Here is a 13,199-nt window from a genome sequence, read left to right on the forward strand (position 1 = left end):
GAAGGATGCCAGATGTGTGTGTGTGTTGAGTGGAGCCATGGACGGAATGAGGAGGCGATCTCCAGAGTAGATGAGGCCAAATGGAGAAATGAGGGTGTGTGTGAGGAAATGAGTGGTGATGTCCTTCGAGCTGGCAGTGAGTAAGATGTCAGTGAATGTGTGATGGGCTTATGAGTTTGTGAGTTGAGAGTGATGAGTAGGTTGACTTACCCTGGTGGCACGGATGAGATCATTCATCTTTTTTCTGCACTGGATGGCCGACCTCTTGTGTGTAGCATGGGCACTGACCATCTCTGCTACCGTCTCCCAAGCTGGAGCGGCGAGACTGATGGGCCTCCTGCGGCCAGAGCTGGGGTAGAGGACATCGCAGCAGGACTCCACAGCCTCCAAAAGGCATCCCAGGGATGGGTCACTGAATCAGGGGGCTGCACTCTTCTTGGCTTTTGGGGCCATGCTCTCACCAGAACAGTCATGGGCTACAAGCATTGAGAACAGTGTGTGTGGCTGCAGTTTAAATATGGCGTTAGGAGTGAGGAAGCATGAGGTAATGGTGTGGCAGGCAATTCGGAGGCTGGCTGCCAGCGATCCAGCGTGTTTCCCGTGACTGCATAATTTATGTGACGGGAAAGGAATGATATGGCATTAAAATCCATCACTGCAGCTGGCACATAAAACATCTTTTTTTAATGCTCGCTACTGCACTTAGATTTTGCCCTATATATCTGTTTAACATTGCGACTTTCACTATAAAAGCCATATTTTATTTAAAATCTTACATAACATCCTGAGCAACTTAATTCCAGTTGTTACAATTTTTTGTCATGCTTTCTGTCAACATTTCCCATTGTAAATTGCTATGTCAACAGTTTCCAATTTTGCTCTCAACTGGTACAATGCAATAACAGGTTGTGACCACTAAGTGGCTTTGTGAAGCAAGTTTCTATAATCTCTCTCAACCATCGCATCTTGTTTGTTTAAAAAAATACACTTATTCATCAAATTATCTTGAGCAACTTGCTATCTATGATATATGGAAATTATTTTTGGTAAGAGAATTTAATAGTCTAACTAACCTTGCAAATCACCTGTTAGTTTCCTTACTGTGATTTTGGAATTAATGAGCAAAACTCTAGTCTTGCAAACCTGGAATAATCATCTGTTTGCAGCAGCATTATAGGGATTTAGCTCATCATGTATAGAGCAACCTAAACTAATCTCACTCTTTTCCCATATTTTTCTATACTTCAGCTATTTATCTACCTTTCCTTTCAAAGACATAGTTGTGTCCTGCTCAGCCACTCTGTGAAGCAAAATATTCCATGCCCCAGCAACTTACTGCACAAAGGAGTTTCTCTTAACCTCTACTCACTCTGTTAGTGACCATTTTAAATTGGATTACTTCTGTTGGTTGACTCCTCTACCAGAGGTGTCCTATCCTTTCCATTTTCACTATTAAGATCCTCCATAATGTTAAAAGTCTTTATCAAACCTCTACTTATCCATCTCTGCTCCATTGGAAATAGTTTCACATCTCATTACGATAGTTTATCATCATTGGAATCAACTTTGTAAGTCTGTCTCATAATCTCTCTTTAAGGTGTCAGCCTTAGCTCAATGGCGACATTCTTGCCTCTGAGTTGAAAGGCCATGAGTTCAAATTCTACTCCAAAGACATGAATGCATATTCTAACTTCAGTGCTGAACTTAAGGAATATTGCCCTGTCAGAGGTGCCATCTTTTGGATGAGATGTTAAACTTGGGTCTCATCTGCCTTTTCAGGTGGATGTAAAAGATCCCACGAAATGATTTGAAGAAAAGCAGGGCGCTGTCCTGGTGTTTTGGCCACTATCTATCCCTCAATCAGCATCACTAAATAATAATTCTAATGTTTTTTCTAAATCGTGCTTTTATTTTAAAGCTGAGAAATAGGCTATAATTTGTAGCGTGGATATGTACAGTTTAAAATACAAGCAAATGGTACACGATAAATTTGGCAAGTTGACACCCAAATAAATAACATTGCTAATATCAAAGATTATCTAGTCATTTCTTTCATTGCTGTTTGTGGGATCTTTCTGTGTACAAATTGGCTGTCACAATTCTCTATCCTACAACGATGCCTACACTTCAAAAGTATTTAATTGATTGTGAAATGCTTTTGATGTATAGTGAAATGTACAAACATACAAAATAGGAGCAGAAGTAGGCCATTCAGTTCCTTGAGCCTGCTTTCCCATTCAATAAGATCATGGCTGATCTGCTTATGTTTTGAATTCCACATTCCTATCTATCCCCAATAGCCTTTGACACCCTTGCCCAACAAGAATTTATCTACCTTTGCCTTAAAAATGTTCAATGACCTCACCTCTACCACCTTCTGAGGCAGAGAGTTCCAAAGTCGCACAAACCTCTGAGAGAAATTTTTTTTCCTCATCTCTGTCCCAAAAGGATGACCCCTAATATTAAAACCGTGCCCCCTAGTTCTGGACTCACCCACAAGAGCAAACATCCTTTCCATGTCCACCTTGTCAAGACCATTCAGGATCTTATATACTTCAATCAAATCACCCCTCAATCTTCTAAACTCCAGTGGAAACAAGCCCAGTCTGTCTAACCTTTCCTCATAAGACAACCTGCTGATTCCAGGTATCAATCTAGTAAACTTCCTCTGAACCATCTCCAATGCATTTACATCCTTTCTTAAATAAGGACACCAAAACTGTATTCAAGATGTGGTGTCACCAATGCCCTGTATAACTAAAGCATAACACCCTTACTTTTATGTTCAATTCCTCTTGCAATAAAGGATAACATTCTATTAGCCTTCTTGATTATGTGCTGCACCTGCATACTAACTTTCTGTGACTCATGCACTAGAACACCTAGATCCTTCTGCACCTCGGAATTCTGCAGGCATTCTCCATTTAAGTAATATTCTGCTTTTTTATTCTTCCTGCCGAAGTGAGCAACTTCACATTTTCTCACATTACACTCCATCTGCCAGATTTTTGCCCTCTCACTCAACTTATCTATGTCCGATTGCAAACCCCTCACGTCTTCTTCGCAACATACTTCCCTACCCATCTTTATGAGGTCTGTAAATTTAGCTACCATGCCTTTGCTCCCCTCATTTAAGTCATTGATGCAAATTGTAAAAAGGTGAGGCCCCAGCACAGACCCCTGCCGGGCTCCACTCATCACATTTTGAAAATGAGACAACGACCCATTCTATCTATGCTAATATGTTACCCCCTACACCATGAAACAGATGACTATTGCAGGTTTTAGTGAGGGACTGGAGTATTTTTCATTAATTCTAGAATCACAATTAGGAAATTGATGCCATTAAAAGCTCTGTATAAATGTATATTCATTCTTTCTATCTTCATGACTGTAATGTCTTTTCTTATGGGACTGCCCAAAACTGTACATAATACTCTAATTGTAGCCTAGTCAATGTTTTGTCATTTTTTTACTCTTATATACTATGTCCCTATATAGACTAAATTGCTGCCAATCTTTTTACTGGATTTTTCTACCCATCATATGCTGGGGGAATATTGCATTTGAATTCATGGGTTCCTCTGTCCCACTCCATCAATGTCTTTCCATTGTCTATATCCCCATTATTTGCATTTCCTCTCAAATTGTGTAACCTCACACTTTATTTTCATTAAATTGCATCCACCATTTGTCTGCTTATTCTGTGAACTTGTTTGTCTTCCTGAAGTAATTTACAGTCCTTTTTACTATTTTGTCAATCTTCCAACATTTGTTTTGCCAGCACATTTAAAGATTCTGTTCTCTAAACCCAAATTGAGCATACGTCACTTCAATCCTTCTCCAATTCTTCGATATTTCACAATTCTAATATTCTCTTATTTAAATGTTGCCTCAATTCCCTATTTTCTTTTGGCAGCTGTAATTTTTGTGATTGGCATTCCAAAATTATATCAGCTAGCACCAGTTTCCTGTTTGTGCTATGCTAACTTATATAATGCACAAAAATAAACAAGTTACAAAATGGAAACAGGCTATTTTCCTCAACTAATCCATGTCAGCATTTCCTCTCCACGTGAATAGAGCTAATAAGCCTGATCACATTTATCCACCCTGTTCCCATATGTCTTTATTCCCTTTCCTTCATCCAGCTATTCAATTAATCTTGAATGTTTACATAGTTTCTGCCTCAACCATTCAGCATGGAAGTAAATTCCACAACCTTACAACTCTCTGTGTAAAGCAGTTTCTTTTGCTCACTACCATCTTATATTTAATCTTTTATCTATGCCCCTTCATTCTAGATCCCTCAGTTAGTAGAAACAGCCTTCTTTGCTACCCTGTCCCATACATTTATTATTTTAAACACTTCTATCATATCACTCTATTATCTGTGTTGGTTAAATGAAATAAAATGTGTATCAAGCATTTTTACATATTTGTATTTTCTCTTACCAGGCAGCACCTGATTGAATCTGTATTGAAACTTCTGTAAAACTTCAATATTGTCAATCTATTATTTCACATTTACTGACATTGAATTCCATCCAACCCCTTTTAGCTCATTTTTCCACTTTATTAACAACTCCTTTGTCACGACTTTGTCAAATTGAACAATATTGGCTGAGATGTCGGGACCCATCGTGGGCGGGAATGGAAAATTTGGAGAGTCAGCCAAAAGTCCATTGAGTTTTGCCGGCACCGGAAAATCTAAGCTGCGAGCTGGAAAATCCCAGCTGTTGTTTCTAGTATGTTTGAATTTTGCCACTGATTTCAATGGTAATTATGGTTGTTCCAGGCCTCTCGACAAACCTCCAAATAAATGGCAGCATTTGCCTTTGGAGAATGACAACTGCTTGGGTCTGTCAGGGTTAACTGTCGTTAAGTTTTTTGTTTCTGTCCTGCCTCCTGTTCACCCTGAGCACTCATTGTTGAATTGTTCCCTTTTCCTTTTATTCTCACTGTTCATCTCCTTCAATTTTGGAATCTGCAGCTTTGTTGGCCACTTTGTTCCTACCTACCATCTTTGTTTGCTGCCATCTGCTCCGTTGTCCTTAAACTGTGGCTGACTTGGCTCCCCTTTCCATGTTGAGAGTTTGATGTCTTTCACCCTCATTCCAGGCCTTCTTGTGCATCTGTTTCCACCTGTTGATCTTCTGACCCTCAGTTTCTCCACCACTTCCTGTCTTTATCCTCTTGGAAATCCATCTGTGGGTCTTCAATCTTATTTATTCTTCCAGTATTTGTTATCTGGCCTTGTGCCTGCCACCTTGGGTTATCCACTCTCTGCCAGCCTAACTTGGGCCAACACCTACTGAGCTGGACCACCAGTCACAGCTCCACTGAGGAGAACAGTAAGGCAATAAGTTAAGAGGCTTCTCCTGAGAGTGAAGAGTTAATAGAGAGAAGGTCTAATGCTCAAGATGGAGCAAGCCATTGGTCAGAGGAAATACTATCTCCTCTGGTTACTAAGAACACCACAGGAAATCCACTGATGTACAGATATAGTTTCTCAAAATCTGCGACGTTGAGACTGAGTCTGTGCCAGATTTTGGATCTTGCTGGTTTCTGGAGAAAAAAATCAGAACTTTAATTCAATTCATAGGAAACATATGAAATCAAGTGAATATGTTTCTTTTTATTAAAGTTTGAAAAAAGAGTACATAAGAGTGAAGAAATGTTTGAAAAAATCTAATTAAGTAAGTGAGGCTGATTCAGGCTGTGCTGGTTTCGAAGAACGGGCATGCTATTGAAGCTACCAGAGAAACACAGCTTCCTGGAAATGTGACCTATCAAGTATTTCAAAGAATTTCAAGCACAGTGCACAGAATGAATCTCACCGAATCTCATAGTCAAACTGAGAACAGTTTATCACTGTCCCTGTCAAGACTTATCCATTTTATTAGCCATTGGAGACAGATTGGGCAGATCAGGCCAAGGTGGTCGGATGGGGTCAAGGGCACTTGGAGTGTGGGAAAAGACTGGTGTGCAAAGCCAATAATTAATTTGGCGCACCAATGCAGCTCTGTTAAGCTATTTTACTCACTTAATAATTAAAATTGATGCATAGCAGTTTATAAAAATGTTCGGCTTTTGGACAGCTCTGGTTTTCGGATAGCTGGATTGTAGATAATTCCAAAGATTCACAATCTTTGAGTGGAGAAATTCCACCTTTCCTTGGGCCATCCTCTTAATCTGATAATGATACCTAGTTCTAGACTTTCCATGCAGGGAAAATATCCTCCCAGCATCTACCCTAACAAGCCCTTTAAGAATTTAATTGTTCAATGAAATAACATCTCAGTCTTCTAAATTCTATGGGATATAGCTCAAGTCTACTTAATCTCTCTTCACAGAACAATGTTATCACCCTGGGAATCAGTCCAGTGACTCTTTATTGGTCTCTCTCCAAGGTTAGTATATCCTTCCTTAGGCAAAGAACCCAAAACTGCACACAATTCTCTAGGTATGGTCTCTGCAAAACCCCATAAAGTTGCAGTAAGACTTTTTCATTTGTACATTCCAATCCCTTTGCAGTAAAGACTGTTACAGCCACCTGACATGGGGTAAAATATGACTGCCTGCCTTACTACCCCCAAGTCTGACCATAACAGGGTTTGTTGAATATTTAGAAGGATGAAGGTATTTGACTCAATGTCTATGTTTAACTATTTACGTCCAGATCTGACTGGCTTTTTTGAGGTTTAACACAAAATGGGGTTAATTTTTATTGAGTGAAAAACCCACCCAGGTAAAGATAGCAAAATATTTAAAAAGGTAGAACCCACGCTTCTTGAACTTTCGTGACCCATATTCACACACACAAACATGTAAAATATACAAGTTATGCTGTAGGTAGTTACTTTCTTAGCTAAATCGAGGTTCAATGCTGAAAGATAAAGAATTGAGAGTTCACCGTTTATGAGTTCTTGGCTGCACTACTGTGGTGAAACAGACATTTTTCCAAGTTCTTTTACATTCCAGGAGTTGAGTTCAAGCTCATGTAACTGCAATTGCTAAAGACAATTTCTTCATAAACTATAATTTGTCTCTTTTAGAAGTTGATGAGTTTTGTAGCAGAAGGTTCCTTTTGATGAAAAATTCACCACCTCTGTGCTGGATTTTTAAACTGTAAGAGATTGGATCTTAACTTGGGAGAGGAGAGAAAGGATCTCCTACTGCTCCACCGGCAGATTTTCCAGCTACTAAACAATGTTTGCAACTTGCATGCTGTATTAAAGAGATTTCAAAATGGTTACTTCAGTCGCATCACCTGTCTATCCCCACAATGATTTCAGAAGATGTTTACCTGATGTATCAGCCGATGGTGCTTTTGTTTCATTGCCAAGGTTGGGCGGTTGGGCTGGGAGGTGGGTAGGTAGTGAGCAGATTCTGTAATGTGCCTGCCATTACCACCCTGAATGAGTCATCTTGATGAGATAGGAGGACATTTCTCCATATAACCATTGTTCTAATAGACTTTCTGTTTCCACCGGAAAGGTAGGTCAGGATTTTAATAGGAATGACTCTCTAAAGGTCCCTGTCGCTTGCCATTTTAACACTCCACCCTGCTCTCTTGCCCACATGTCTGTCCTTGGCTTGCTGCATTGTTCTAGTGAAGCACAACGCAAACTGGAGGAACAGCACCTCATCTTCCGACTAGGCACTTTACAGCCTTCCGGACTGAATATTGAATTCAACAACATTAGATCTTGAACTCCCTCCTCCATCCCCACCCCCTTTCCGTTTCTTCCCCCTTCCTTTTGTTTTTTCCAATAATTTATATAGATTTTTCTTTTTCCACCTATTTCCATTATTTTTTAAATCTTGTATGCCCTGCTACTCTTTCCACGCTCTACCTTGAGTGCCCTGCCAACCATTCTTAATTAGCACATTTGTTTAGATAATATCACCACCTTCAACACTTCTTTGTTCCTTTGTCTGTGACATCTTTTGATTATCTGCTCATATCACTGCTTGCTTGTCCCTACAACCACACCACCCCCCACTTCTCTCCCCCCACTGCACCCCCCCCCCCCCCCCACCCCCCACCACCACCACCACCACCACCAAACCAGCTTATATTTCACCCGTTTCCTCCTAATATTCAGTCAGTTCTGTTGAAGGGTCATGAGGACTCGAAACGTCAACTCTTTTCTTCTCCGCCGATGCTGCCAGACCTGCTGAGTTTTTCCAGGTAATTCTGTTATTGTTTTGGATTTCCAGCATCCACAGTTTTTTGTTTTTAACTTTATTGTTTTCCTCCCTGAGAGGGAAAGGCTGAATTGCTCCTACTTTATTCTTTTTGTTATCATTTTGTTTTATCCCCACCCCCTTTCCGTTTCTTCCCCCTTCCTTTTGTTTTTTCCAATAATTTATATAGATTTTTCTTTTCCCACCTATTTCCATTATTTTTAAATCTTGTATGCCCTGCTACTCTTTCTGTAAAGTGTCTGGGTGACCGCTTTGCGGAACACCTTCGGTCTGTCCGCAAGCATGACCCAGACCTCCCTGTCGCTTGCCGTTTCAACAAACCATCCTGCTCTCACGGCCACATGTCTGTCCTTGGCCTGCTGCAATGTTGCAGTTAAGCTCATTGCAAACTGGAAGAACAGCATCTCATCTTCCGACTAGGCACTTTACAGCCTTCCGGATTGAAAATTGAGTTCAATTACTTTAGATCATTAACTCTCTCCTCCATCCCCACCCCCTTTCCGATCCCCTTTTTTCCAATAATTTATATATATTTTTCTTTTCTTACCTATTTCCATTATTTTTAAATGTATTTCCATGCATTGTCTTATCTCTACCTTATAGCCTATTTCGATCCCTTCCCCCCACCCCACCCCCACTAGGGCTATCTGTACCTTGCTCATCCTGCTTTCTACCCTTAATGTCACCTATTAGCACATTTCTTAGCTAATATCACCACCGTCAACACCTCTTTGTCCTTTTGTCTATGACATCTATTACCAATCTCCACCTATCACTGGCCCTCTATCCAGCCCAACCTGTCCAACCCCCCCTTAAACCAGCATATATTTCATCTCTCTTCTATTTTACCTTAGTTCTGTTGAAGAGTCATACAGACTTGAAACGTTAACTGTATTCCTCTCCACAGATGCTGTCAGACCTGCTGAGTTTTTCCAGGTATTTTTATTTTTGTTTTTGTTTTGGATTTCCAGCATCCGCAGTTTTTTGCTTTTAAATTAGTAGCAGTACCCCCTTAGGTGTGATCTACATACAACGCAATTTTAAAAGTAACTTTACATTGGCAGCAAAGAGGAAAACCACACATGGGATGATTTATATTTTATTTTTATTATGGTTGTTTTATGGTGGGTGGATGTAATGGGCGGATGTTGATGACCAGGATGCACCTGATGCACTTCAGATAAAGTTATGAAATATGATTTTTAAGTTTATTGAGTTGCAGCTGATTATTGCCAAATAGCATTGTCACAAATACATAAATTAACTTTGTAGATTAGAATTTCAGATTTGACCTACTTCACAGCTAAGCCACCCTGTCTCAGCCCCTCTATCTGAATCTCTTCAATCTATTTCCCCCTCTCCCACAGCACTAAAACAGCCCTAACCAAAGTCACAAATGACATTCTGTGTGATGCATTAACTTTCTTTGTCCCCCATTGGCCTCTGTGCAGCCCTTTACTGGGAATCACACCATCCTCTTCCAAATATTGGGAGGTATTGAGCAGACTGGGTTCTTGCTTCTGGAGAAGATTATTATGACCTGATAGAGGTCTTCAACAATTTAAAGTGGTTCAATAGAGTGGATCTGAAGAAACTTTCCAATTGTGTGAGCTCAGAAGGTTGTGCATAAAGATAGCTCCGATTCAGCTAAACAAAGAATTTGGGAGAGACTTCTTTACACAGACAATGGTAAGAGTGTGGAGCTCATTACCCACCTCCACCTCTACCTCAGGCCACCTGCTGCTGAAGCCCTAATCAATACTTTGGTCACCACTAGATTTGACTACGCCAATGACTTCCCATTTTCTACCTTCTATAAATTTTAGCTCATTCAAAACTCTGCTATTTGTATTTTATTTTGGACCAAGCCCTGGCCTCCCATCATAACCACCCTTGTTTACCTACATTGGCTCTCAGGCCTCCATAGCTTCCAATTTAAAATACTGATCCTTATGTTTAAATCACTTCAGGACCTTGCACCACTCTACATCTGTGTGCACACAACCTACAACCAGGGGCAGAATTTTACCTCCCGCGGGCGGGCGTACCCGACCCGATTGGGCGTAAAGTCGCTCAAGATGACAGCGGGCATGCGTGACAAGTGCAATATTTTGCTTGCTGGCTGCACGCAAAAGTCATAAGTGTGCTTGCTGACAATTAGGAGGGCAATTAAGCCCAATAATGGCAATTGTCTGCAATTTTTTATGGCATGTCCAACCTTACGGTTGGTGGACGGGCAAATCGGCCAGGTGGCCTTTACAATTTTCATCAAAGCTAAGCAAGGGTGGGATGAAATCTCCGTTATGACATAAAATAAAAATAAATATCTGTGGACAGCCTTTTTTTATGAGGCGTGCTTTCAGGGGCTTGATTGTGATGCATGGACATTTTTTTTGCAGCTTTTTATACCTTTATTTCATCATTTGAAGGTCTGCAGCTCCCTGAGGCAGCTGTCCGCCTTCAGGAAGCTCTCTCACAGTGCTCACCTGCACCTGTGGTCATTGCCTGCCCGCTTCCTGCCCCCACCCTAACAGCGCTGAGCTTTTCAGCGTGCGCTTCACGCTGGCTGGCTGTTAATTGGCCAGCCAGTGTGAAATTGCGGTCGGGGCTGATCACAGTCGACAGTGCGTTTCCTGGCCGCTCTCAGGCCCGCTAATTGCGTGTGCCCGCCAAGAGTAAAATTCAGACCCAATTCATCTACTCTCCTGACTCTGAACTCCACACTACTAACAGACATTCCTTCAGCTGCCTAGCCCCCATACTTTGAAATCCTCCCTGTAATTATTTTTGCCTTTCCAGCTCACTCCTCCTTAAAACCTGTTTTATTTTTTAAGCTTTTGAGCATCCCCCTTCATATACCCTCCTCCGGTTTGGCTTTTTTTTATTACACCCCTGTGAAGTAAGATATTTTCCTATAAAAATGATATATAAATGTAAATTGTTCCACACTTAATTTATCAGTACGCTTGTTTGTTTTCTTTTCCTAAGTATCTCTGATTCATTTTTGTTACAGTGAAAAGGAATTGGATCTTGTTTTTTAGTCCTGATTGTGCACAAACTTTCTGTAATCTGAGCTCCAAATTCAAGGTCCAAAATTTCTCCTTGTTGTGAACCTGTCTTGTAGCCAGTTGCCTGTAGAGAGTTCTTTCCTGTTTAGCTGTAAATTGATGATCTTTTTGAATTTCTTGGTGATTTTCTGCGCACACTGCACCAAGCTGTTCCATTTTGGGTTTCTTTTTGCTTGGATTCTGTATGAAAGAGTGAATAATAGCATTAAGTCCTGCTGCTGGGTTGGGAATTCCGGCTTATCTCACCCTTGTTGATCAGGGAGTGCTTTTACAGGGAGTGTACTACCAAAGTTGTTTGCCAAATCAGAGTGTTTTTGCTTACTATCCTATTCATTGATGGAGGTTTTTCTAATCAATCTTCATATACGCTACTGGTCAGATTAAGATTTCACTTATGCTTAGGGACTGCAGACTGGAGGTTTCCTAGCTGTTTATTCTGTGGAAATGCATTTTTCAGCATTGCATTGATGCAGAAACTGTAGTTTTGGCCTCAAAAAAAAACACCTCTTAGTCTCCATTGACATTTCAGTGGAAATTTTTACATCTGTTCATCAAATGTGGGCGTCGCTGGCAAGGCTAACATTTATTGCCCATCCTTAATTGTGCTTGAGAGCAATTAAGAGTCAATCGCATTGGTGTGGCTCTGGAGTCACATGTAGGCCAGACCAGATAAGGATGGCAGATTTCCTCTCCTAAAGGACATTAGTGAACCAGATGGGTTTTTATAATGATAGTTTCAAGGTCACAATTACTAAGACTAGCTTTCAGTTCCAAATTTTAACAATTAATTGAATTTAAATTAGTGCAATTTGAACTTGTCCTAAGAGCATTAGCCTGGACTCTGGATTACTATAGCACCATTGAAGGATTATGGTGCAGAAAGAGGCCATTCAGCCCATCGTGTTTTCAGCAGCCAAAAAATAATTTTTGGAAAAAAAAATAACTAACCATTCATTTTAATCCCACTTTCCGGTACCTGGTCTGTATCTTTGCAGATTACAGTGCTTCTAGTGTAGATCAGATACCTTTTAAATGAGTTGAGCGTTTCAGCTAGTCCAGTGACATTATCACTGCACCACCATCTCCCCAGTGCAAGTGATATGAAGTCACCCCTTAAACATTAAAAAGAAACTGTAAATCTTCTGTATGGCTCACACACAGCACTGTTGCTGCACAGCTGAGCCATTTTTCCTGGATTTATTTTTGTTCATGCGAATAAATATTTTCAGAACCTAACCTAATTTGGCATAACCATCCCAACCTTCAAACTTATATTTAAAATTCACTCACTAAAATAGTTAATGGCCCCTTTATATTAGTGGGTTTCCCCTAGTAGTAGGAGTTTGATCAAATGCAAGTCAGTGGTGTAAATAATTGGATATATGTTCTGTCAGAGCTATTATAACCCTGGTCAACTGGGAATATCACTGGCTGTCTCCAACTAGTAGTATCAGTGGCAGGAAAGATAAACTGCTTCCACCATTGGCACTTGCTATCTGGTATACTATTTTGGGTCTGTCAACTTGCTGACTCATGTGGATCCTCTCCCTTATCAATTTCCCAGTTCACGGAATAAATGGATTGTAAGGAACACATCATGGAACTGCTTCCAAATTATGAAGGCCATTTAGTAGATGCTTTTAAACTTGGTGCTGTAAATGGGGAAGCTCACTTGGGTGCTTTGCCTCTCACTCACTCATCTCCCCTTCCATGTGTGGTACTCGCTTGCTGCTCCTCTTCTGCCATATGTGCTCTCACACTCTTCTAGTCTTGTGAATGTATGTTTTCACTTGCTCCTTGTGCAGCACTCACTTTCTTTGTGTTGGGGGGGGGGGTGGGGGGGTGGAGGCGGTGGTGGATGCTGGGGTTTGGATTTTATGGAGCCTACAAGAGTCAGCAACCTGGCGGGCAGGGTGA

At 40.7% G+C, this 13,199-nt stretch overlaps 1 protein-coding gene across 12 annotated transcripts in view; it reads left to right on the forward strand.

Annotated features, from left to right (window-relative positions):
* Nucleotides 1–13,199, forward strand: part of slc12a8 (solute carrier family 12 member 8) — a 170,660-nt gene that overhangs the window by 13,755 nt on the left and 143,706 nt on the right. For 2 of the 12 annotated variants that reach the window (XM_041201665.1, XM_041201656.1), the window contains one exon: nt 6,357–6,413. The exons of the other annotated variants lie outside the window; for them this stretch is intronic. The gene's annotated coding sequence lies outside the window, so the exon portion shown is untranslated. The remainder of the gene's footprint in view (nt 1–6,356; nt 6,414–13,199) is intronic. 12 annotated transcript variants of the gene reach the window in all.

Source organism: Carcharodon carcharias, chromosome 12 (assembly GCF_017639515.1).
Source record: "Carcharodon carcharias isolate sCarCar2 chromosome 12, sCarCar2.pri, whole genome shotgun sequence".
Classification (NCBI taxonomy): domain Eukaryota; kingdom Metazoa; phylum Chordata; class Chondrichthyes; order Lamniformes; family Lamnidae; genus Carcharodon; species Carcharodon carcharias.